This window comes from Dromiciops gliroides, chromosome 5, assembly GCF_019393635.1.
Source record: "Dromiciops gliroides isolate mDroGli1 chromosome 5, mDroGli1.pri, whole genome shotgun sequence".
Taxonomy (NCBI): domain Eukaryota; kingdom Metazoa; phylum Chordata; class Mammalia; order Microbiotheria; family Microbiotheriidae; genus Dromiciops; species Dromiciops gliroides.
In genome coordinates this window covers 71,994,131-72,019,435 of record NC_057865.1, presented here as the reverse complement: position 1 = coordinate 72,019,435, position 25,305 = coordinate 71,994,131, and the positions used below count along the sequence as shown (strand labels likewise).

The window sequence follows — 25,305 nt, the reverse complement described above, 5'->3', positions numbered from 1 at the left end:
TGAGTTCAAATCTGCCCTCAGATACTTACTAGCTGAATGACCCTGGGCAAGTCATTTAACCCAGTTTGTCTCAGTTTCCTCATGCATAAAAATGAGATGGAGAAAGATATGACAAACCACTTTAGTATCTCTGCCAAGAAAACTCCAAGTGGGGTCATGAAGAGTCTGAAATGACTGAAAAATGACTGAAGAACAACAAAAAAGCTGGCTTAGGAAGCAGGATATCCTGGGTTCAAGTCCCAACTCGGACTGGGTGATGCTGGGCTGGTCTTGACACTCCCAGGACTCTAGTATTAGAAATGAACAACCATGTAAATCATTTCAAAATTTGTGTTGTTTAGAAGAGCCTCTATGATCATCCCTGTTTGATGTGCTTTTAATTCACTGAATTTCCAATATACAAATTTACCTTGCAAATCATCTTAAAGTTAGAAGAAACTCCATGACCACAGTGTAGTTGAAGTGTATCTGGTTAAAAGGCCCTCCTTGGCTGTTCTGTCAGCAGAAAGTGTTAAAGTATTTGAGTCTAGTGATATGGCTATCTATGTTTGGATTTTGTTTTTGTGATATTCTTCTTAACTAGTCCTTGGGTAATTTCTATTAAAATGCATTGATAACTGCTGGTGAAAGGGCTTCAGGATCATTCCAAATTATCTGTCCTTAAAGAATTGAGAGTTGATAAAGAAGTCCCTATTATATTTTTTTGATCATTGTGTATGGAATTTATATTCATGGGATAGGGACAGAGAAGAAAAAAAAATCTGCCTTAAACATGAGTGAAACTTTATTATAAAATACTTGAAAATAAAAGTTAGCAGTATTTTAGCTTTTGGCTTCTTCCTTTGTTTTTGCTGTGGAATGAAAGTGTGAAGACCCTTCTGATTGCAGCCACTAGTGGTGGGAACAGGAACAGCAAGTACCATTATATAGGAATGACTGACTTGGTAGAAGACTGGTGTCTTTTTTGACGAAGGTGCCATTGAACTATAATTAGAGCCTGCTTTGGACTGAGCAGTTCTAGTGCGGGTTTGGAGGAATTTGATATAATGGAATGAACTCAACTTTTTTATTTAGTAGTGTTCTTAGAGAGTTTTGGCTCTCTTTTACAAGAAAAAAGGGATGGAGTGTGGGCAGCTAGATGGTGCCCTGGATAAAGCAACAGCCCTGGATTCAGGAGGATATGAGTTCAAATCCAGCCTCAGACACTTGACACTTACTAGTTGTGTGATCCTGGGCAAGTCACAACTCTCATTGCCCCTTAAAAAAGAGGGGGAATGGAGTAATCTTTTAGACTTTACAGATTTTTTCCCCTGTTTTTAACATGTGATGATTCTTTGTATTTGGCGTGTGTGTGTGTGTGTGTGTGTATTAGAGATATATCAGATACTTTAGATATTATGTGGAAGGCAGATATGAATAAAAAGGAATAAGTATGGAAAGGAACCATTTCTGTTCTGCTCAGAGATTTGTGTGAAGGCCTAGCCAATATGTTTATCAAAATTCTAGAAAGTACAAACTTGAAAGAGAATGCTAATATTCTAAGCAACTCTTTACATAATAATCTTTGTAGGTAAAATGATGGGCACAATCATAGAAAATGAAAGCTAATAGGAATAAATAAATTCTACCTCATTAGTGAAAGTGAAGGGCTGGGGGCAGCTAGGTGGTACAGTGGGTAAGGCTGTGGTCCTGGATTCAGGAGGACCTGATTTCAAATCCAGCCTCAGACACTTGACACTAGCTGTGTGACCCTGGGCCAGTCACTTAACCCTCATTGCCCTGCCAAAAGAAAAAAAAAGTTAAGGGCAGTTAGGTGGTCCTAGTCCTAGTCCCTGGGCCTAGAGTCAGGAAGACTCCTCAGTGTGTTTAAATTCATCCTCAGAAACTTACTAGTTGTATGACCCTGGACAAGCCATTTAACCACATTTGCCTTAGTTTCCTCATCTGTAAAGTGAGCTGGAGGAAGAAATGGCAAACCACTTCAGTATCTTTGCCAAGAAAACCCCAGATGGGGTCATGAAGAGTTGGATATGGCTGAAAGACTACTCAAAAACAATTGTGAAAGTCAAAGATGGAAGAAGGTTTGGGTAGACAACAATTTAATGAAAGAACCATGACATGTGCTGAGCGAGTTAACCAGAATTTTGAGAGGACTGGAGAATATAGCATTCAAGGACCATTAATAGAGTAGCTGGTGTTTTGCCTGCAGAAAAGACAATTTAGGAGAAATGTTTTTGATCTTGAACAGGGTCTTAGAGAAAGTATATTGACATACCCTTCCTACCAGGTTTGGTAGTATTTCATTATAATTCTAGAAGTGGAGATTGGAGGAAGATGAGGCAGGAGCATGGAGAGGACATTCTTGAGTGTTGCTGTGACATGCCATTGAGGATTGGCCGCCATCAGGCACCTTTTCCTTCATTTTGGTGATTGTGCCTTTTAACTTTCTGCAAACCTGCTTTTCCATATTACATGCCTCTTTTATTTTTCTTCATAAGGATTTAAATGCTAGACAAACATTCTGGGACTCAATAATTTCTGAACCTTTCATGTCAACTCTTCAGTATCCCAGATATTTCAGATTGAAGAATCTGGTAAATGAAGAAAGTTTAAGATATTTTCCCACTTCCTTTTGCGGGTTGTCCGGGAGTGAGGCAGCAGTACCATGAAGGCCTCAGGCACCCTGAGAGAGTATAAGGTAGTTGGAAGATGCCTGCCTACTCCCAAGAGTCCAGTGCCACCCCCTTATCGGGTGCGGATCTTTGCTCCTAATCATGTTGTAGCAAAGTCCCGATTCTGGTACTTTGTTTCCCAACTGAAAAAGATGAAGAAGTCTCCTGGAGAAATTGTGTACTGTGGACAGGTCTTTGAAAAGACCCCTCTTCGGGTGAAAAACTTTGGCATCTGACTGTGCTACGATTCCAGGAGTGGGACCCACAACATGTACAAGGGAGTACAGGGATCTGATCACTGCTGGTGCTATCACTCAGTGCTCTTGAGATATGGGGGCCCATCACCGTGCCAAGGCCCATTCCATCCAGATAATAAAAGCAGAAGAAATTCCTGCTAGCAAGTGCCTCTGGCCTGCAGTTAAGCAGTTCCACGACTCCAAAATCAAGTTCCCGCTGCCCTACAGAGTCCTGCGGCGCCAGCACAAGCCACGCTTCACTAGCAAGAGGCCCAACACCTTCTTCTAAGTGCAAAGAGAAGGAGGCCCGTGTTGCATTCATCTGTTTAAATAAATCTCCCAATTGGAAACCTTGGGGAAAAAAAGATATTTTCCCCCCATTTTCCATTCCCAGCTTTTGTGTGTTTGAAAACGGAACAGCAGGCTAATCATTCCTTGCCTTTTCAGAATATTTCATTTGAGTTCTGACAGTAATAACTGTGTTTTATCTGGCTGTCAGTGGTCCTTCTAGGATGGACTTAAATTGTAATGTGCTCATTCATTGTATAGTGAGGAAAGAATACATTAAATGTCTAAAACAATAGGAAAAAAGAGGAAAACTGACTCAGTTAATTCCAGTGAAAATAAAAGCAATCCATTTATTCTCAGTGGAGCATTAAAAGTCCTTGATGAAATGGGTATCAGTAATTGCTGTGGTCTGAGAACTGGGTTTTTTTTTTCCCTTTTGCACAAAAATGTGTTCATCATTGAGTATTTTGAAATAGTGATTCTGAGTTAAATGTCACACTTTTCATAGTACACAAAGTGAGAAGTGTTTTTATGCAATGTCATTATGGTAACATTCACATTTTATTAATAACTTCATTTTGCTGTTGACAACTCTATGTAAAGCTTTTGCTGAACAAAACATCTTTCAGAAAACAGAGACCATATACCCAGAGTTCATTCTCTTGCTTTGTTGAGAGTCATTACCTTGTAAATACACTTTTTTTTTTTAGTGAGGCAATTGGGGTTAAATGACTTGCCCAGCGTCACACAGCCAGTAAGTGTTAAGTGTCTGAGGCCGGATCTGAACTCAGGTACTCCTGACTCCAGGGTCAGTGCTCTATCCACTGCACCACCTAGCTGCCCCTGTAAATACACTTATTAATGACATCTTGACCACCAATCCACAGCTTGCAGAATGCTTTGGGGGTATAAACCCACAGGGCTTGCAGGCCAGCTTGCTTCAGTCACACCTGAATACTTTGTCTCATAGTTGTCAAATCCCAGGAGCCTGAGAAGGTGACTAGCCCAGTTTTATGTCTGAGATATTGGAGAAGTGACCACTTTCAAAATGCCATTTCTCTTCTCTCTGCTTCCTCCCTCCATTCAAGGGGAGGGTATAAACCATATTGTTAATGATGAGTAGCTTTACTCAAGTATTGGAGAAATTAATGAAAAAGCATTTAAGTGCTTCCTATGTGCAATAGTAAGTTATGGTAAAATTTATAGTAAATATTTATGGTAAATAAAAATATAGATGATATAATAAAATATATAAATATCAAAACATTATGGTAAATATTTATAGTAAAACAAGGTTTCTCTGTAAGGTCCTTAGCAACTTTTTTGTAAAATAATCATTGTGAATATATAACAAAAATGATCTTTTTCACATTTAGCATTGGTGAAGCACTTCATTTTCTATTTAAAATTTAAACAGAAGTTTAATGGTTGTGAAAGAGGATTCAAAACTATGTTACTGGGCACTAAATATACCTCTTTTAAGAAGAGTGGGAAGTAGCTGATGTGCTATTTTTGGAATACAAGTGAGGGCCACATATTAAGTTAGTAAATGGTTTATCTCTCCAACTATCAAAGTATAGACTTGTGTGAATTAGTAGTGGCTCTAGTCATTATTGTTAATCCTTTTTTTCAAAAAGGGATGTACTCCAATTTGTATTTTGAAAGAGCTCCCTTTATTAAATATAGCCCATCTGAATTTACAGAATTGTGCTCATTGTAAAAAAAAAACCCCAACATTATCAGAATTATGGATGTTGGTCCATTTGGCTGCTTTGTTAAAGAAAATCTGGGAAAGCAAGGCTGTCTTTTTAATGGCATAATTTCTTACCAGATGGCAAAACAACTGGAATTGCAAGCCGTGTTCTTTTCTGTGTTGTTTTGAGTGTTCTCTTGTGCAAATTCATAATGGGTAGGCCCTTAATTTTGATATAGAAAAATTAATATTTATTCTAGGACAAGATGACATTTGCTATTTATTAGACTTTCAAGAAAAACTCTGTCCAACACTTTCTGAGACATACATTTTGGTTGATTCTAAAATCAGGCACCAAGATGGCACAATGGTTAAAACATTGGCCCTGGAGTCAGGAGGCCTTGGGTTCAAATCCAACATCAGACACTTACTATCTGTGTTTACTATTAACAAATCACTGAACCTTTGCTTCATTTCCCTCATCCGTAAAATGTGGGTAATAATACAATAATAATACCTGCTTCTCAGGAATGTTGTGAGGAGTAGATGAGAGTATAATTGTCAAGAACTTTGCAAACCTTAAAGTGCTATCTAAATTTTAGCTATTCTTCTTATTGTTGTTATTAAGAAAACCATTCTCACAGAAATCTTTTACAGAGATACTCTGTAAAAGCCCAGAATTAACCCAACCACGGTTCTCCTTATTTATGCTGTGCTTTGGATTGTTTATGTTCTTATTTGACTCTTAAAATTCTCTTCTTCTGCTGAAGTATATACTGCTGCTATCCCTCATCAAAACATGGAATAGACTTTTTATTCTCAGACTATGCCAATGGAATATAAGCTTTTCCTGGTCCTGCTGGTGACAAAGGCATTGAATATTGGTCTGGATAGTGTGTCTTTTATTTAAAAACTAACTCAGTTGAGTTTGACTTAATCATTGTCATGATGATGGTGATGGTGGGTAGTGATGATGATGATGGTCATGGTGATGATGCACTTATTTTGGAGTCACACCAACTCCTGAAGAAAGTTTATTAGTGTATGGAGGAGGTTGTGATGACATCTCCCCTTCTTTCCCCTCTTATGCCTATTGATCTATGTTATCAAGAAGGTTTGAATACTCAATCCAGTGGTGTTATTGAATGTCTTCTTTGGGCCAGCCACAATGGTAGTCATGGGTCATAAACAGACAAATACAGAGCAGTCATGACCCCAAGGAGCTTTTTTTTTTTTTTTAAGTGAGGCAACTGGGGATACGTGATTTGCCCAGGGTCACACAACTAGTAAGTGTTAAGTGTCTGAGTCCGGATTTGAACTCAGGTACTCCTGACTCCAGGGCCAGTGCTCTATCCACTGCGCCACCTAGCTGCCCTAGGAGTTTGTTTGTTTTTTTGTTTTAGGGCAATGGGGATTTAAGTGACTTGCCCAGGGTCACACAGCTAGTAAGTGTCTGAGGCTGGGTTTGAACTCAGGTCCTCCTGAATCCAAGGCTAGTGCCTTATCCACTGCGCCACCTAGCTGCCCCCTAGGAGCTTTTATTTTATCAGAGGAAACAGCATGCTTCCATATAATCAAACGTAACATTAAAGCAAAGTAATTTTTTGAGGGAGAATTCACAGCCAGAAGGACCACAATAACCTCAAGCTCTTTCTACTTTATTTCTGACAAGTTAATTAGTGTACAGAGGAAAGTATCCAGGTTTGTGCAGTTCGTTTGAAGTCTCAGAAGCTATTACTCTTAGAGGGGTGGGAGGGATAGCCTCTCATTGAAGGGCAGGGCCTGATGTTTGGACCAGTTTTAGAGCTTGTTCAGAAGTCAGGAAACCCTTTTCTATTTCCTCTTAATTCTAGGGCAGTCCCTCTGTTAATTATCTCTAATTTATCCTGTATATAGCTTGTTTGTACATAGTTATTTGCATATTATCTTTCTCATTAGAGTTCTTTGAGAGTGGGAAGTATTTTTTACCTTTCTTTGTTTTAGCAGGGTAGTTGGCATATAGTAGGTGCTTAATAAATGTTTATTGAATGTAAGACTGTATCATAGGAGAAAGATTGATCATTTTCTAGCTAAGTATAGATTTTTGTTTTTGTTTTTGTTTTTTTGCAGGGCAATGGGGGTTAAGTGACTTGCCCAGGGTCACACAGCTAGTAAGTGTCAAGTGTCTGAGGCTGGATTTGAACTCAGGTACTCCTGAATCCAGGGCCGGTGCTTTATACACTTCACCACCTAGCTGCCCCCCCCTTTTGTTTTTGTTTTGTTTGTTTGTTTGTTTTTAAGTATATATTTTTAAATTGACATAATAAGGTAAGCAGGTAATGTACCCCAGAATACATTTCCCTTGGTTAAAACAAAATTGTAAGAAAAGCTACCCTTTCAGAGTTAAGTCTGATTTTGTTGTCTCTAGAATTAAGCACTCCCCTGAAGGCAAGAACCATTCATACTTTTTCTACTGCATATGTTCTTCAAAGTTCTCACTACTATTCTATTCACTCAGCAGACCACCACTAAGTTACTGTTGGTAAGAATATTCCATGTCTTGTGATGTATAAGTACTCTGTTGGGTTTTCTTTTTCTTTTTCTTTCTTTTTTTTTTTTTTTTAGTGAGGCAACTGGGATTAAGTGACTTGCCCAGGGTCACACAACTAGTAAGTGTTAAGTGTCTGAGGCCGGATTTGAACTCAGGTACTCCTGACTCCAGGGCCGGTGCTTTAATCCACTGTACCACCTAGCTGCCCCTGGGTTTTCTTAATGTGAAACATGCACATGTTATTGGCACTCTACCTTCTGGAATGATTCTTGATGTGCCTTTAGCAGGGATTTTGGGGAAAAAAAGACATGCTTTTCCATAAATACTGTCCTTTTTGCCTTGCTTTTTTATGAGAAGATATGCTCTACAGGACTGTCATGTTTTGTCACTGAAGTGTTTGATTTTTTTCATGAAAGGGCGACTCTTTGAAGCAGCATATTTATTGAGGTGCCTTGCACATTCATAATTTAGTTACCCAAATACCTGAGATGAGAGAGTTTAAAAATCTCTTTGAGGAATAAAATTAAAAATCATGGAATGAGATTAAAAATGGTCCTTGAATCCTAAAAGACATGGGTTTCTGCTTAGTATCTGACACATATTAGGTAAATGATCCTGGACTGATAAGTCATTTATCCTCTGTGTTGACTACAAATGTCAGAGACTGTTCAATACTACATTGGTAGAGGGACTTGTCCTCTCATAGTTTCCTTACCAATGAGATAATTCGATTCTCATTCCCAGGGACTTTCTTATACCTTCAAAATTAGCGATAAGTTTCATGGCATAAAGAACATTCTGCAGACTACATATTGTAACTGAGGTTTTAATTTTATCCTATTCTTGAAGCACACATTTAAAAGTCGGTAGTTGTTAAAAATAGAATTCTTGTACTGTTATTTGTACCTGTTTTTATTGGGATATATATATGAAATTAAGTTACTATTTTCATTCTTGTTTTTACTTTTGTTTTTTTGTGGGGCAATAAAGGTTAAGTGTCTTGCCCAGGGTCACACAGCTAGTAAGTGTTAAGTGTCTGAAGCCAGATTTGAACTCAGGTCCTCCTGAATCCAGGGCCAGTGCTTTATCCACTGTTCCACCTAGCTGCCCCTGGGTTTTCTTAATGTGAAACATGCACATGTTATTGGCACTCTACCTTCTGGAATGATTCTTGATGTGCCTTTAGCAGGGATTTTGGGGAAAAAAAGACATGCTTTTCCATAAATACTGTCCTTTTTGCCTTGCTTTTTTATGAGAAGATATGCTCTACAGGACTGTCATGTTTTGTCACTGAAGTGTTTGATTTTTTTCATGAAAGGGCGACTCTTTGAAGCAGCATATTTATTGAGGTGCCTTGCACATTCATAATTTAGTTACCCAAATACCTGAGATGAGAGAGTTTAAAAATCTCTTTGAGGAATAAAATTAAAAATCATGGAATGAGATTAAAAATGGTCCTTGAATCCTAAAAGACATGGGTTTCTGCTTAGTATCTGACACATATTAGGTAAATGATCCTGGACTGATAAGTCATTTATCCTCTGTGTTGACTACAAATGTCAGAGACTGTTCAATACTACATTGGTAGAGGGACTTGTCCTCTCATAGTTTCCTTACCAATGAGATAATTCGATTCTCATTCCCAGGGACTTTCTTATACCTTCAAAATTAGCGATAAGTTTCATGGCATAAAGAACATTCTGCAGACTACATATTGTAACTGAGGTTTTAATTTTATCCTATTCTTGAAGCACACATTTAAAAGTCGGTAGTTGTTAAAAATAGAATTCTTGTACTGTTATTTGTACCTGTTTTTATTGGGATATATATATGAAATTAAGTTACTATTTTCATTCTTGTTTTTACTTTTGTTTTTTTGTGGGGCAATAAAGGTTAAGTGTCTTGCCCAGGGTCACACAGCTAGTAAGTGTTAAGTGTCTGAAGCCAGATTTGAACTCAGGTCCTCCTGAATCCAGGGCCAGTGCTTTATCCACTGTTCCACCTAGCTGCCCCCAAAGGTTTTTTGTTTTCGTTTTATTTTGATTCTTATTAGCAAAGAAACATATCAGAGTGGGTAAGGTGAGCTGCCCTTAGGTTTAGGAAGACTATATTCAACTAACACTCTCTCTCTCTCTCTCTCTCTCTCTTTCTCTCTCTCTCTCTCTCTCTCTCTCTCTCTCATACACACACACACACTCTGTCTGTGTGATTCAGTCAACTGTCTAAGATTATAAATTAAGTGTAGGTGATTATCTGCATTAGTAGAGGAAGTTTCTTTATGGGAGGTTCCTGGATGATTTCTCACTGTTTGATTTTATGATAATAATCAAGTTTGATTTTCTGTACCCTAGAGAAATTTTATGTGCTATATGCTACAAATAATACATGTCCAGAAATGGAATACTATTTTCAGTCTTTATTGCACGGAACTTTTTCTTTCTGATTTAACCTACACATTTACCACAATGGGGACAGAGCAGCGGGAATTTTTTTGTTTGTTTAAATTCCTTTGAACCTCAGTTTTCTCACTTGTAACACAAGGGTATTGGAGAAGATGACTTTTGAATTCTTTTCAAACTTTAAATTCCTAAGTTCTCTAAAGGCAACTGAGACATCTTTCACTACTATCATTTGATATATATAGTAACCACATTTAGTCAACATATTTTTATGAGCATTCCCCAACCTAACAATTGGTTATTTTCCAACAGTTCAATTACTAATGGCTTTGGGAATTTGGAGTTAATTTGGCCATCAAAAATGTTATCTAGGATTACTTTGAAAATTTTCATACTGAAAAGACTCATACTCATGCTGTACATTTGAAATGAAAAAACCAAAACTATTAGAAATTAGTATTATTTTGAAACAAATAATTAAGCATAACATTTTTAAAAAGCCACAAAATAAAACGATTTGTTAGTATTAGTGCTTAAATGACCAGCTAGCCCATTGCTTGAAAAGGTTCATTTATTTTAGAGTATACTCTGTGTGTGTGTGTGTATTTGGTGTACAACTAGGGATATAAACTCTTAGGTACTAAGTGGCATCCAGAGTAAAATGAATTTGAAAACCAAGGTTGGAGAGGCAGAGCAAAAAGGTCCTTTGGTTTTCTTCAGTAGGGTTTACAAGTTGAGTGGACAAATGTAGACAGTTCCTGGAAGATGGAAGGAAGATACTGATATATGAAAGAGGACAAAAAAACCCTCCTTGGTTGGCAGTGAAATTGCTACCCCTTTGCTCCTTTTGATGGAGGGGATTTAGTTGGGGTGGACCATGGAGGAGAGCTTGAATATCCTCTTAGAACTGCTGCTGTTTGGAATTGCCAGTGGCTTGGATTGGGTGTTTGGGGAAATTGTCACATGCACAGGCATTTCTTTGGAAGGCAGGAATCAACTCTATTGGTCTCTGGAAATGTAGTCAACTTTTGTATTATCTGCCTTCATGCTGGCTTTTCACCAGTAAAGAAATAGTTGATGTTAAAAATCATAATTGCGTATTTGAAGAATTTAAGTAATTCTACTGATTACTCTGACATTGGAATATCTAATTATTTAGGGAAATAGATTCTATTTAAAAATCTGTATATTCTCCAGCAGTATAGAACCAGGTTGAAAAAACAAAAAGTCAGTACTTGGTTTAATAGGAAAATAAATCACATTAAAATACATTCTTTATGCAAAAGTTTGCTTCCCCCCTTTGGAATTAGAACTGAATTTTATTATGTAGTCATGATAAGAAAAGCCCAAATAGTAAATCATTTCATTTCTTAAGTTGGTTTCATATTGCCAGGAGTAATTTTTTAAAAACAAAACAACAAATATCAGTAAGAAGAATGCAGATTATTTTTTGTTTCCTGTACTCAAAGGTCCCTTTTTGAGTATTTGTCTCTACTTAAACAATATTGAGAGAGCCTTAGGAACTAATTCCATTAAAGCCAACTAATTTCCTAGAGACAGCTAGATAGATGGCTCAGTGGATAGGGGACTAGGCAGAGAGACCTGAGTTCAAATTAGGCCTCATACACAGTATGACAAGTCACTTAACCTCTCTTTGCCTCTGGAGAAGGAAATAGCAAACCACTCCAGTATCCTTGCCAAAGAAAACACTTAACCTGGCCAAGTCTCTTAACCTCCACTCTTTTATCTTTGCCAAGAAAACCCCATGGATAGTACTGGCATGATATAGTCTATGGTGGCATGAAGAGTTGGACATGACAGAATGAATCTCTTATTTACTTAGGATAGCAGGAGTCAGTGGTTGGTTAGAATCTTCATGCCACTCCTTTCCTCAAGTATATATTTAAAAAGTATTCTTGAACTTCAAAATCAAGAATCTTTGTTTTTCTGTATTTGCTGTATTTTTATAGACTGAATTTGCATTAAAATTTTTGAAGATGGCTCAGTGGATAGAACACTGGGCTTGGAATTAGGAAGATATCTTCCTGAGTTCAAATCTGGCCTCAGATGCTTACTAGATGTGTAACCCTGGCCAAGTCACTTGATACTGTTTGCCTTAGTTTCCTCATCTGTAAAATGAGCTGGAGAAGGAAATGGCAAAACCCTCCAGTATCTTTGCCAAGAAAACCCCCAAATCAGTTATGAAGAGTCAGACACAACTGAAAAATGTGTAAAACAACAACAACAAAAGTCAGTCATTAGGTTCTTTTTCAGCCAAAACATACTTGTCACTTTTCCAGGCAAAGACTTAATGATGTATTTGCTTTGTTTTATATATATTCATTTGTTTACTTATTTAGAAGGTTTACTATAGGATGAGAGAAAGTTTGACCCCGCCTGAGATGTGACTTAAAGGAAAGTATGCTGCTATACCATCATAATATGTGTGAATCAGATCATGCTTCTGAGGATGGGATTTGCATGGAAGGACACAGCAGTTTACATACAGTGCCTTACCGGATTTAGATACTTTTGAAAGTTGGTGTTCAGTTGCCTAGTCATTGGAGTGACTTGTTTTATTTAATATAGGTTTGGTTAACTTCATACTGGAATTTTTCCCCTTCAAACAACAAATTCATATGTAAGGATTGGAATGACGCCACCTGCTGGAGACTTACTGTAGAAGAGTTCCACCCATGAAGTGAAGGTTTTTGAGGGCAAGACCAGGAGTCTTTTCTTTGGCGTCAGGAAGTGACACAGGCGAGTGGGAGGAGGAAGGAAGAGACTGGCGCTCGGTCTCACTCTCTTTCCTGAGGACGCTGGTGGAGAGTGGAGCTAGAAATGCGCTCTCCCTTTAATAGATAGAAATCTAGGCCTTTCTCTCTCTCTTTACCAAATTCTTATTTTCCTTAATAAATGCTTAAAAGTCTAATTCTTGCTAGAGCTTATAATTTATTGGCGACCACTCATTAAATATTTTAGACAGTTTAGCTAGAATTTTAGCCCTTAACACATAGAATAAATCATTAGCTTGTATAAAATCATCCTCATGACTGCTTGTTCCTGAATCTTCAACTGTCTAACGGGTGTGTTATCACCCTTTTCAATCTTGATAATTATCAGGATATTTTTCAGGTTTGTGCTGATCCAAGCATTTATGTGATTTGTACAGCTTTTTGGGAGTAGGTTCAGCTATTTGTACTCTGTAAGTCTAGACTATTTTGAAGTTTGGGAGATAAGGAAGCTCATCAGTAGTGCAGACTCATAATCTGTCATTTGTGATTAAAGTTGGGCTCACTTCAAAACCATCATTTCCCTTAGATTTTTTTTATATGTCATTGTTGTACTGTTGTTATTGCTTCTTTGCATCTTTCCTTCTCTTTTGCCACTCTTATGAGTTCTTTGATCCCAACTGTTTCCCTGATATAGTCAGCAGAGAAAACAGATTGAAAATGAGAGGATATCATTTCCCCTTTCTGCCTCTTCCTTTTTTTATTTTAAAAATTATTCTGTTTAGAATTTTATTTTATTTTTATTTTATTTTTTTGTGGGGCAATGAGGGTTAAGTGACTTGCCCAGGGTCACAAGCTAGTAAGTGTCAAGTGTCTGAGGCTGGATTTGAACTCAGGTACTACTGAATCCAGGGCTGGTGCTTTATCCACTGCACCACCTAGATGCCCCCTAGAATATTATTTTCCAAATTACATGTAAAAACAAATTTCGACATCAGTTTTTAAAAACTTTTGTTTCAACTTCTTTTCCTCCCTCCCCCCTCCCCCCCCAAAACAACCCATGTGCTTCCCAGCAGATCATCTTACATTATTGCTGTTATTTTGTATACAGTACATTTCACTCTGCTTCCATTCATGTAGGTCTTTCCTGGTTTTTCTGATAGTATCCTGTTCATCATAACTTTTATATAGTACCTTAAACTTGACAAAGAATTTTCTTCACAATACCCCCGCAAAGTAGGTACCATACCTTTTGCCATTATAATCAATCATCATAACTGTTTCTCTCCATCCTATTCCCTTCCCATGATAGTTACTCTATTTTCTCTCTTCTTTTACCTTATTCGTCCTCAAAAGCGTTTTACTTCTGACTGCCCCCTTCCTCGTGCGCCGCCCCCCCCCCCTTCTTTCACCCCTTCCTCCTTATCCTCTTCCCCTACTACTTTCCTGTAGGGTTAGATAGATTACTCCTCCCAATTGGGTGTGTATATTCCCTTCTTGAGCCAATTCTGATGAGATTAAGGTCTTTGGGCTATTTCTGTGTTCTAAATTTTCTTCCTCCCTTCTCAATCCTCCCTATGATTTCAAGGGATTCCATATAAGTTATACATGTGCAGTTATGCAGAACGTCTTCACCTTCCTCAAAAGTGTTTTGCTTTTTACTGCTCCCTCTCCCATTCTGCCCTTCCTTCTGATGTGGGATGGATTTAGTATCAAATTGATCATGAGTCATCCCAAAAATATTACAAGACTCAGTGACTCCATTTCCCAAGTTTTATTGCAATACTGTGAGTGAACATAGGGAGAGCACCAGAAAAGTGGAAAGGTATCTGTCGAATAAGGAAAGAAAGAGTTATATTTTTAGTATGGATAAATTGATTATCAGTCTCATTATAATAATCTCCATCTTGGGGAGGTATAGGGGAGGGCCTATCCTAATTTGGAGTTCCTCCGGTCCTAAACCAACCCCCAAAGTGGGTACCTTTTTCCATGGAGGTGTATTTTTGGGGATTACATGTCATAAGGTAAATCTGGTGACAAATTTGGCCTTTTCTGCACATGACCCCTTTTGATTCCCATATCTAATTTCAAAATTTTTACATTTGTCAGTTTGAATTTCTATGCCCTGTATTGTTATAGTTAAGGTAACTATGACCTGCCTCTTTATGTTCTTGTTATGGGTACTGATTTATGTGGGTAATGAGAACCTAGGCCCTGACTTGTATTAATGAAGACGCAAGTCTTAAGTTATCCATTGATTGGCATCTGAATCCCTCTTAGAGCTCAGATCTAAATTAGAGCTTGGGTCTTAGGTTTTTCTGTTAACCCCTTTTTTTGGCCTCCTACATCACTTCTCTTTCCCCTCCTACCCTTATCTTCTTCCCCTCCCACTTTCCCTCTGGACAAAATATATTACTATATCCACTTGATTGTGCATGTTATTCCCCCCCTTTTTTTTTTTAGTGAGGCAATTGGGGTTAAGTGACTTGCCCAGGGTCACACAGCTAATAAGTGTTAAGTGTCTGAGGCCGGATTTGAACTCAGGTACTCCTGACTCCAGGGCTGGTGCTCTATCCACTGCACCACCTAGTTGTCCCATGTTATTCCCTCTTTGAGCCAGTTCTGATGATAGTAAGGTTCACTCCCCCACTCCTTCCCCCTCTTCCCCTCCCCTCCATAAGCTTTTTCTTGTTTCCTTCATGTGAGCAACCTTTCTCCAGTACATGTGAGCCACCTCTCCCCAGTACCTCTTCCTTTAAGGCTAACCTTGACAACCAGCTTCCCTGAGTGGCTAGGATTCTAAATAAGCTGTCTGTTAATCATTGGTCTTGCTTTTTAATCTTTCTTTAAAACTTCCCTACCTCCCGTCTATTATCCTAGGTTTTGTTTTTTTTAAATAATATGCTATTTTTCAATACCTTGCCTATTTATGCTACTTTTCACTTCTATGCTCATGAGAGTAAATTGAAATGTAAATAGGATCAAGGTCTAAGACCTTCCTAGAGGGAGTGAGCAATGGTACAGAGCCTTAAAGAGGCCTATAGGTTGCCAAAAATGAATGAATCAATGAATGAAGTATTTATTAAGCATTTGCTATGTGCAAAGCACTGAGCTAACAGCTGAGGATGAAAATACAGTCTATCAATTTTTTAATGTATGTAAATCCTCTTGTATTGTTCAATGTGCCATAATTAAAGTTTTATGATTGTTTTTGCAGATTTTAAAAATAATTTTACATATTTTCCTGAAAAGAAGTAAGATGACATCCTGTCCTAATCTAACACAGAAATTTATTCTTCTGTAGCATATTTTCATATATTGTCTTTCTTTAACACCATTCTTGTTCTAGCTATTTGGAAGATGTGACAAAAGAGAATATATATCACCTAGAATGCTTCCAACTGGGGTATTTGATATAGTATTCATATTTTTCAAATATTATTAGAAACAGTATTTTTCTCATCCTCCCCCACTGTTGTCCCTCATCATTGGGTGAAAGCTTTGCATTTTCCCCTCCTGTGATAGCTTACTGGCTTTCACAAGACATGTGGTGCTTTGCTGTACATAGGAGGGCAGAAACCACATAAGTACCTATTACAAATATTTTACCAAATGTTTCCTGATTCAGTGAAGCCTTTTGAGGATATGAAGCCATTAATAAAAGGATTTTAAAGTTTTGCAGTTTATTATTTTCTTGCATCAAGTTGTTTTACTCTGAAGTGAGGATATATGAGCACATAATGAATAGTTTTGTTCAGTTTTTGTTTTTGTTCAGAATTAGATTTAGGACTCCTGCATTGTGGACAAAACTAATTTAATGACTCATTCTGTGCTTTTGTTGGTGCCATCACTTTGTAGGCTATTTGCATTTTTTTTTTGTGGATCTGTAAATACTTTCTTTATTAATTCCTGAATTTTTGTATCAGACTGTGCCTTTGGGGTATTATGTCTCAAAATCCTGGATCTAACTTGATAAAAACTGATTTACAAATTTTTATGTAGTTTTTATTTGCTAGCTCTGGGAAAAATTCAAGAGTCTGTCATGATATAAATATCATATTTATCATATTTATTTAACATTTTATCAAATTTATCATATTTAGTAAGTACACATTGTGTATCAGGCACTGTGGTAAGCTCTGGCATACAAACAGAGGTACGCATTCACATTGTGGTTGGGTAGACATTATTAATTTGTTGAACATATCTTCAGTATTCAAATTGTCTCCAGTAAAACTGGGGAAAAACACAACAAAAACTTGTATTGTGTGCTCTCCATTTAACTACAGGCACTGGGCAAATCAGAAGAAAATAGGTCCTATCCCAGCTAAATTGGTGCTTGAACTACAGGAGTTAGGGAGAAGTCCAAGATTGAAGTCCCTCCCTTCTCAGTCTGTCATACTAAAATTCCATTAAACCCAAACTGATTCATATCTATATAGTTTGTTGATCTTTGTTTTAAGTGGTAGTGAAGAAAAATTAGGCAAAATGATCCTTGCTGTAATGGAATTTGTATTCTAGCAGAGGAATAAGATATCAAAATATGTAGAGACATATAATGTACATATAATGAAGTAGACAAATAGAACAAGTGAAACACGAAAGGGCCTATGTTAAAAAGAAGACAAAAGATGTTGCTGAATTGTTGTGAGTCTCGAATACAAGACCAAGTTTGAACTGTGCTTAGTAGGCCATAAGGAATCATGTGATATTTTTATAACAGAAGATTGATGTGACCAGATAAATGCATAGCAAAATTTGTTTGTTAACATTATCAAAGTTGGATAGGAGGAAAGAAAGAGCCAAGATAGAACAATTTATTAGAATTCTGTTGCTGAAGTCCAGATATATTATAAATCTGTGGTAGCATGGTGGCAGTGGGAAAAACATAGGAGAAGCTGGATGTGAGAGATGTGCATATGGAATGTGCAGGACTCTATTGGATTGGGAATGAAAGGTGATGAAGTTAGAGCCATAGGTAAAAAGGAAGATTATAGCCTTGAGTGAAACATGAACTTAGTTTTAGACATTTCCAGTGTGAGGCTTTTTTGGAATGTCTAGGTGGAGATGGCCCTTTGCAGTAAGAATGGTGAATTTAGAACTAAGTAGAGAGATCAAGAATGGATTTATAGATGCACAGAGGAGAGAGTGTCAGGCCTGGAGTCAGGAAAACTCATCTTCCTGAGTTAAAATCTGGCCTCATATACTTACTAGTTGTATGACCCTGGTCAAGTCGCTTAATGGCTGTTTGACTCATTTCTTCATCTTTAAAGTGAGCTGGAGAAGAAAATGGCAAATCACTCCAGTATCTTTGCCAGGAAAACCCCAAATGGGGTCACAAAGAGTTGAATGTGACTGAAAATGACTGAACAATAAAACAAGTACAGTTAATATATATTACTGTGGAAATGAGTATGTAGAGAGATGAAATGGTCAGACAAAATCTTGATGAATGCCCACCTACAGGGGTGGGAAAAACAAAGGAGTGGTGGGAAAAGAGGATGAAAGATTTGTGTGGTGTCTCTAAGGCCAAAGGAAGTTTGAGATCATCACTAGTGTCAAATGCTGCAGAGAATCCAGAAAGACAAAGGCTGAAAAGGAGGCCATTGAATTTGACAGGAGATTATTGATGACCTTGAGAAAATCAGCATCAGTAGAGTGGTATGAGGACAAAACATTGGTGTCAGGGGTTGAGAGATGGTGAAGAAGTAGAAACATCAGGTATAGAGAAGTTTCCCTGAGAAAGATGTTGGGTGAGGTGGGAGATGCTGGCTGACTAGAGTCAAAGGATCAGGGACTGGGTTGGGGTGGGGAGGGAAAATGGCTTTTTTTTTTAAAGATTTTTGAAGCCTAAAGATGTTTGAAGAAACTGGGGAAAAGTTCTGGGAAAGGGAATCATCTACTGTATGTACTTCAAGGGTTTAAGCATGATGTTTACAGCTGGATCCATAAAGGAACCATGAGAAGGAATTTAATTTAAGTAATTTAAATTTGTAAATAAAGTTGATTTAGTTTCAATTTATAAATAACTTTAAATATAATTTAAATTAGGGGTAGAAAGATTTGCTTTGAGTAGGATGGTGTGCTCCTTTTCCTCAGGCCACTGAGAGTTCCACTGAAGTTGTTTTGGACCTATGATTGTATTGGTTTATAGGGAACCCCAAATCTAATTGGCAACTATTCTGCAAACTAGTCTTATGAGTTTCTTTGAACCATGAGTGTTAAGGCGAATTATGTTGTTGTTATCTTTTGTGTCACTCCTGTGCAATTCTTCATGACCCCATTTGAGGTTTTCTTGGCAAAGATATTGGAATAGTTTCTCCTTTCCTTCTTTTTTTTTTGTTTTTGTTTTTGGAGGGGCAATGAGGGTTAAGTGACTTGCCCAGGGTCACACAGCTAGTAACCGTCAAGTGTCTGAGGCTGGATTCTAACTCAGGTACTCCTAAATCCAAAGCCAGTGCGCCACCTAGCTGTCCCTCCTTTCCTTCTTTAGCTAATTTTAGATGTGGAAACTGAAGCAGTCTTAAGTGATTTGCCCAGAGTCACACTGCTAGTAAGTTGTCTGAGGTCACATATTATCTCATGAAGATTAGTGTTCCTGATTCCAAGTCTGGCACTCTCTTCACTGTCCAAGGGCAGTTTAATATTTTCCTTTATTCCTTACTCTCCAGCCAAATGGAGTGGACTTATATGTAGGGTGTTGTGCCTATTTGCTTTAATCTCATTTTAGCTTGTTCTTACTTGGGTATTCTTAGTAATGGAAGGTTATTGTGTCCTTTCCCTCTCTCCATAATCAAGTAAATAAAATTACAACAGGCATGGCTAGTGTTAAATGATCATATTTTAATTGAACTGGTTCACTTCAAAAACCTGTGTGGGGAGTAGGCATGTTGGAGAAAGTAGCAACTGTTTCTCCTGCCCTTTGTGGTGTGGCATGTAAAATTATTTGTGGTCGCCCTATAATTGTTCCAAGTTCAGGGAATGTAGCCGGGGGTTTATCATATACATGTTATTTAGAAATTAGAGGCTACTGCACCAGTTTGGGGGCATTAAGCATTTACTAAAACATGTTAAATATTAGTAAAGGGAGTGCACGTGGCTCTGAAAGATAAGAAAGCCTAGCTAGGATCTAGGGGAGGAGAGAGAGATAATTGGGAGCCATAGTGGGCCTCTTTGCTCTCACCAAGTTCCCAGGCCAAGAGAGCGAGTCACTGTGTAAGCTTGCTGTGGGCAGGAGGAGAGCCCACCCTTACACGTTGCTCAAAGCTAATTGTCTAGCATCATTCAAATCTATTGGTTTACTGGATTTGAGGGTGGTCTGGCTGATGTCAGAGTATAAAGCCCTCCGAGGGGAAAAAGCCTTCAGGTAAGTGTGGTTTTAATCCCCATTATTAATAATTTTCTTACAGTGCATAAGGAATGTTCTCCTCTTTGGGAGTTGTTAGGTAAAGAACTGCTCTCTGACACCTGAATATAGTAATATCAGGATGATTTTATGATGGCCAAATTTGTAGACAACAACACAAAATGTTATGTCCCATGAATGGTAGTAACTTGTAGACAGAAAGATTGACATGACAAGGGATGTAGCCTTACACATCACTTCTAGTCAAACCTCTAGGTGTATGACAGTATTATTGAGTTATTCCCACTTTGGTGAATTTCTTCTGCATATCTCCCAATGTGCTGTCATTGTAGATGCTACTCTTCACTTGAATTCTAGAAAGATGTATTTAGTGCTTACTCTATGCAAGGTATGTGAGATACAGAGGTCTAAAATAAAATAATATAAGGATGAGTTGTAACACATCAGCTTGATGCCCAATAGAACATGATAGGAACAAAAGAGAGAGAATGGATAGTTTCATTTCCTTAAGCAGTTTATGTTAATCAATAGTAATGTATATGTGTTAATTTCTTTTCAAGTTCAAATACAATTATCAAAAAGCTGTTGTTAATATTAAGAATGTTTTATTAATGTTACATGTCTTTGGAATTGAGTTCGTGTTTTGGTTCTTCAATATTTAAGACATTTTATGATATTATAGAATCCTTTTGCAGATGTTTTAACACAACATCGATTGTGTTAATTGAAAATGAATTATAACTGAGAGAGGGTGTGTAGCATACACTGTTTCCAGTGTTACTGTACATGCTACTACATTTATTACAACCAGTGGAAGAGATTCAAACTACTAATACGTATAATAGTATTAGGGGTGTGTGTGTGTGTGTGTGTATGTATATACGTATGCATGTACACATACATTCATACAATGATTTGAACATATAATGACTCCAGAATAATTACCAGTTCCAAAGAAATAAATCTGAGGTCATGTAGTGTCCTTTCTGGTATGGCAAAAGAATCAGAGGTTATAATTTTCCTAGTATTCATCTGACTCCAGAAACAGAAATGCCTAACCCTTAGTTCTTTGCTCAGTTTATCATGTGGCACTCATATTTTTTTAAGGGAATTTACACTAAATTTCAGTTTTTTTAAAAAAAAATTCAGCATCTCATCTTTATTTCCTGAACTTTTCAAATACTTTTGACAATGGAGGGGGAAATAGAATAGATTTTATACAAGATAATTAGTATTATTTATTTTACAATCAGGTTTTAAAAAAAAACATTGATAAACAGGTTATAATAATAAACTGTTCTAGAATTTTATTATTAGTTACCTTTTGAATACATTCTGCTAGTTGATTAAAATGAGTGTAATTTAATCAGTATTGTATTGCACACTGAGAATAATTTAGGCTAATGTCAAGGACAAGTATTATCTATTCTATTATTGTAGTGAGATATTGGAATAATGAGTAGAACAGAAGCAAATCCGAAAGTATTTCTAGTTTTTCATCTCATTGTCTAGATATTTTAAAATCATGTACCCTTTGCATTTAAAATAAACTGGATGGTACATATTAACAGTTACATTTTTCCCCCTAATTGCTAATCTGTTGCTAATATCTTCTCATGTGGTTATACTTCAACTTATGGTTATTTATTTTGAAATTGAATTTTCATTGAGAACTTTGGGTGAGTTGTAGGGTAGGATGAGGTGAACTAATTGATAAAGCCCATGAATTGTGCTGCCCTTCCTATATGTTGTTGACATATGCAGTTGATAAGTGAATAAATGCTTCTGTAAACATTTGAAGTTCTTTCTGTCATTTTGGTTCTTTTAAACATTTCTCTCTCTCCACCCCTATCTCTGTGAACACTAGAAATTATCATTTGCTTGTCTTCTGCAAAGAGGGCATTTCTTCCGTCTTATCCTCTTTGCTTGCTTCTAATAAGGAAATAAACGTTTTCTTAGGTCTGCGTAAAATAAGCCACCTAAATACTTTCTCATTTGGATGGATTGATTTATAGAATCATAACCAGGAAATTTGTTTTCTGCTGTTTCCATATGGGTGTTTGATAAGGATGGAATGTAGGGGAATTTAGCACAATTGAGGTGAGTGTACAAACATAGGTGTTCCTTTAAACCCTCCCAGGCCTTCATTAGATCATTCTATCTTACGGCATTTGCTGATGTCTTAAAAAGAAATTCTTACATTTTGTGCAGTTAACCAGGAAGAGATTCTATTCATAACTTAAAAGGACCTTTTATTAATAACTTTTGTTTATACCATTTATTATCTTGATCTGTCCTTCCCTTACCCAGAAAGAGTTAAAAAAGGAATAGGTGGGCAACAAAAAGTTTAGTGCAACTAGATAATCTATAAATATATGCAGTGCTTTGCATCCATAACCCTACAATCCTGAAAGAGTAAGGAGATACATTTTTATGTTTGTTGATCATTATTAAAGGGGCTGTTAGGTGGTGCAGTGGATAGAAAACTGGCCCTGAAGTCAGGAGGACCTGAGCTCAAATCTGGCCTCAGACACTTGACAATTATTAGCTGTGTGAACCTGGGCAAGGCACTTAACCCTGACTGCCCCCCAAAAAAATATCTGGGGCCATCTCCATTCACCTTGATATATATCTTGCCACTGGACCCAGATGGCTCTGGAGGAGTAAGTGAGGCTGGTGACTTTGCATAGCCCTCCCTCACTTAAATCCAATTTACTGCAAGTTATGACATTACCTCCCAATGTTATGTGAAGGACAAACAACAACAAAACAACAGCCTTTTAATGATGTAATTTTCATGGTTGCTTTTTGTTCTTGTTTTGTTCTTTCCATTTACTTATTTTATATTGTTTTTCTATTTTTGCTTACTTTATTTTGTATCAGTTCATATAAATCTTACCATGCTTCTCTGTATTCTTCATATTCATTGTTTTTATAGTACAGTAACATCCCAGTACATTTAATCACAATTTGTTTAGCCATTCTTGATTAATGCACATTTGCTTTTTTAAAAAAATAAAATTTTATTTATTTTTTTCCATCACTTTTCTCACCATGTCCCTACCACCTTCCGTTATAATAGAAAATAAAAAAGGGGGAACATTTTCAGCAAAACAAGCCAGCATTAAAAACATTATCATATGCAGTATTTTATAGTTATAGTCTCCCACTCTATAACGAAAGGGGCAAGGAGCTTTCTTGTATCTATATGGGGCCAAGCTTAGTTATTAAAATCTCTGCATTGTGTATTGAATTTTTTTTTGTGGGGCAGTGGGGGTTAAGTGACTTGCCCAGGGTCACACAGCTAGTAAGTGTCAAGTGTCTGAGGCTGGATTTGAACTCAGGTACTCCTGAATTCAGGGCCAGTGCTTTATCCACTGCTCCAGCTAGCCGCCCCCATGTATTGAATTTTTTTGTTCTTTCCATTTGAATTGTTATAGTTATTGTGCATATTGTCTTCCTGGTTTACTACTTCACTTTGCATCCATCCATATATTTCTACACTTTCTTGTAGTCTTCATACTGATACAGGTTGTGATATTGATGCTGCTGCTTCCTCTTTGTGTAATGTAGAAAGGGGTAGGTAGGTGGCACAGTGGATAGAGCACTGGCCTTAAGTTAGGAGGACTTGAGTTATCTAAACTCAGACATTTATTCCCTGTGGGACTCTGGGTAAGTCATTTAACCCCAATTGCCTTAAACACCTGGGACCATCTCTAGTTGTCCTGACAATATATCTTGCCACTGGATTCAGATGGCTCTGGAGGTGCAAGTGAGGCTGCTGTCTTTGCACAGCCCTTCCTCACTTAAATCCAATTAATTGCAAGTCAAGACATCTGGCATGGTCCTCTTAGAAAATAAAGAACAAACAACAATGTAGAGAACAGGACTTTCAGGATGTCAGTAGCTGAGGATAAGTATTTTAATATTACTCTATTTTCTCTCAGTCATATCACACTGTTTCAAATGAATGGAATCCTAGATTTAGAACTGGGAGACATCTTAGATATCTTCTAGTCCAACCTCGTTTTACAGAGAAACTCAGATAAAATGATAGGTTCACAGTCCCAAAAATTGTAGCAGAGAAAGTCTTTGTACCTAGGTATTTGAATTTCAGATCATCCTCTCTCCATTATACCGTCCTTCCAGAACTTCAATCAGTGTTTATGGAGTTCTATTGTTCAGGATTTATTAATAATGATTTCTCTATAGATATGGTAAAATAAAGTTGGCCATACTTCTCAGTGCTTTCTAAGTTGCGTTTTCCTTTCACTCACATTATAAGATGGAGTTCTTTATATTAGTGGGTATAGGTGAACAAGATTATGAGAATATGAATACCTGAGGCAGGATTCATTACAGCCACCTGGTCTGGTTAAGGCCTGAACCATGTATATTGGAAAGTCAGAATTGAGGGATATTAGCTGTCCATGGCCCAACAACAAAAAGGGTCCTGCTCACTTTCCAATGTTGTTGTAATGAGTTAGGATTCCCACCTACCCTGGCATACTAAATTTCAGCTTTTGTAAATCAAGCAGGAACTAATCAATATAACCTTCTGCTTATGATTCCTTCACGATTGTGATGATTTTTTTCCCCTTTGGCAAATTCATTTTTGTTAGTGAGTTTGAGCACTATCATGCAACTTCGGTGGAAATGTGTTACTTTACTATGTATTCACTTAGTCCAATGAAACAGTGGCTCTATTTAAATGAGTTTTTAATGAACCATGTCAGCAAGTAAGGCTCATAGAATGATTAAGTATTTAGTGCTGTCTCCATGTCATTAAAGTAAGTTCAGTCATCAGAAAGCTTACAAATTGATTTCATAGTTACTTCTTTCATGTCCAAATGATAATTTGCTGCTACCTCATTAATTTGCGCTTGGATTCTATACTGTTTCTATGACGGCTCTACACTGGTCACTTATAAGAAAACAACACTTGATCATCCTTAGGCTCTAATTAGTTCCCTCCTCCCCCTTTTTGAATCAGGTCAGCTATTTGTGATTAACCAATTTCAAAATTACTGTCCTTTATGTAAGCAGGTAAGCTCCAGTTTTTATCTGTATTGTAGCAGCCACAGCAGTAGTATAATGTATACAGTTGTACCTCAAGAATGGGTGTAGGTGGTGCTGCTGCCTTCATGATAGTAGGGAAACCCTCATTATATCTGCTATAGTGTTGACAAGTGGGTCAGCTCCCTTCTGGCTATAATCATTTGCATATTTTCATTGTGGTATGAGGTTGACATACTCATGGCTATTAGCTGAACACAAATCTTAAAGAGGGAATCTAATTAGTCTGAAGCCTCAGTGGGTGATACAGCATGTGTCACCCTGAGGGATATCAGAGTGCAAGTCCAGATTGAGAATTTAAGCAGCAGAGCCT

The 25,305-nt window shown here is 37.3% G+C and overlaps 1 protein-coding gene and 1 pseudogene across 14 annotated transcripts in view; both read left to right on the top strand.

Moving 5' to 3' along the window:
- The window catches only part of PARD3 (par-3 family cell polarity regulator), a 741,470-nt gene that overhangs the window by 278,610 nt on the left and 437,555 nt on the right, over nucleotides 1-25,305 (top strand). The gene's annotated exons all lie outside the window — the stretch shown is intronic.
- Nucleotides 2,666-3,197, top strand: LOC122727803 (annotated as a pseudogene).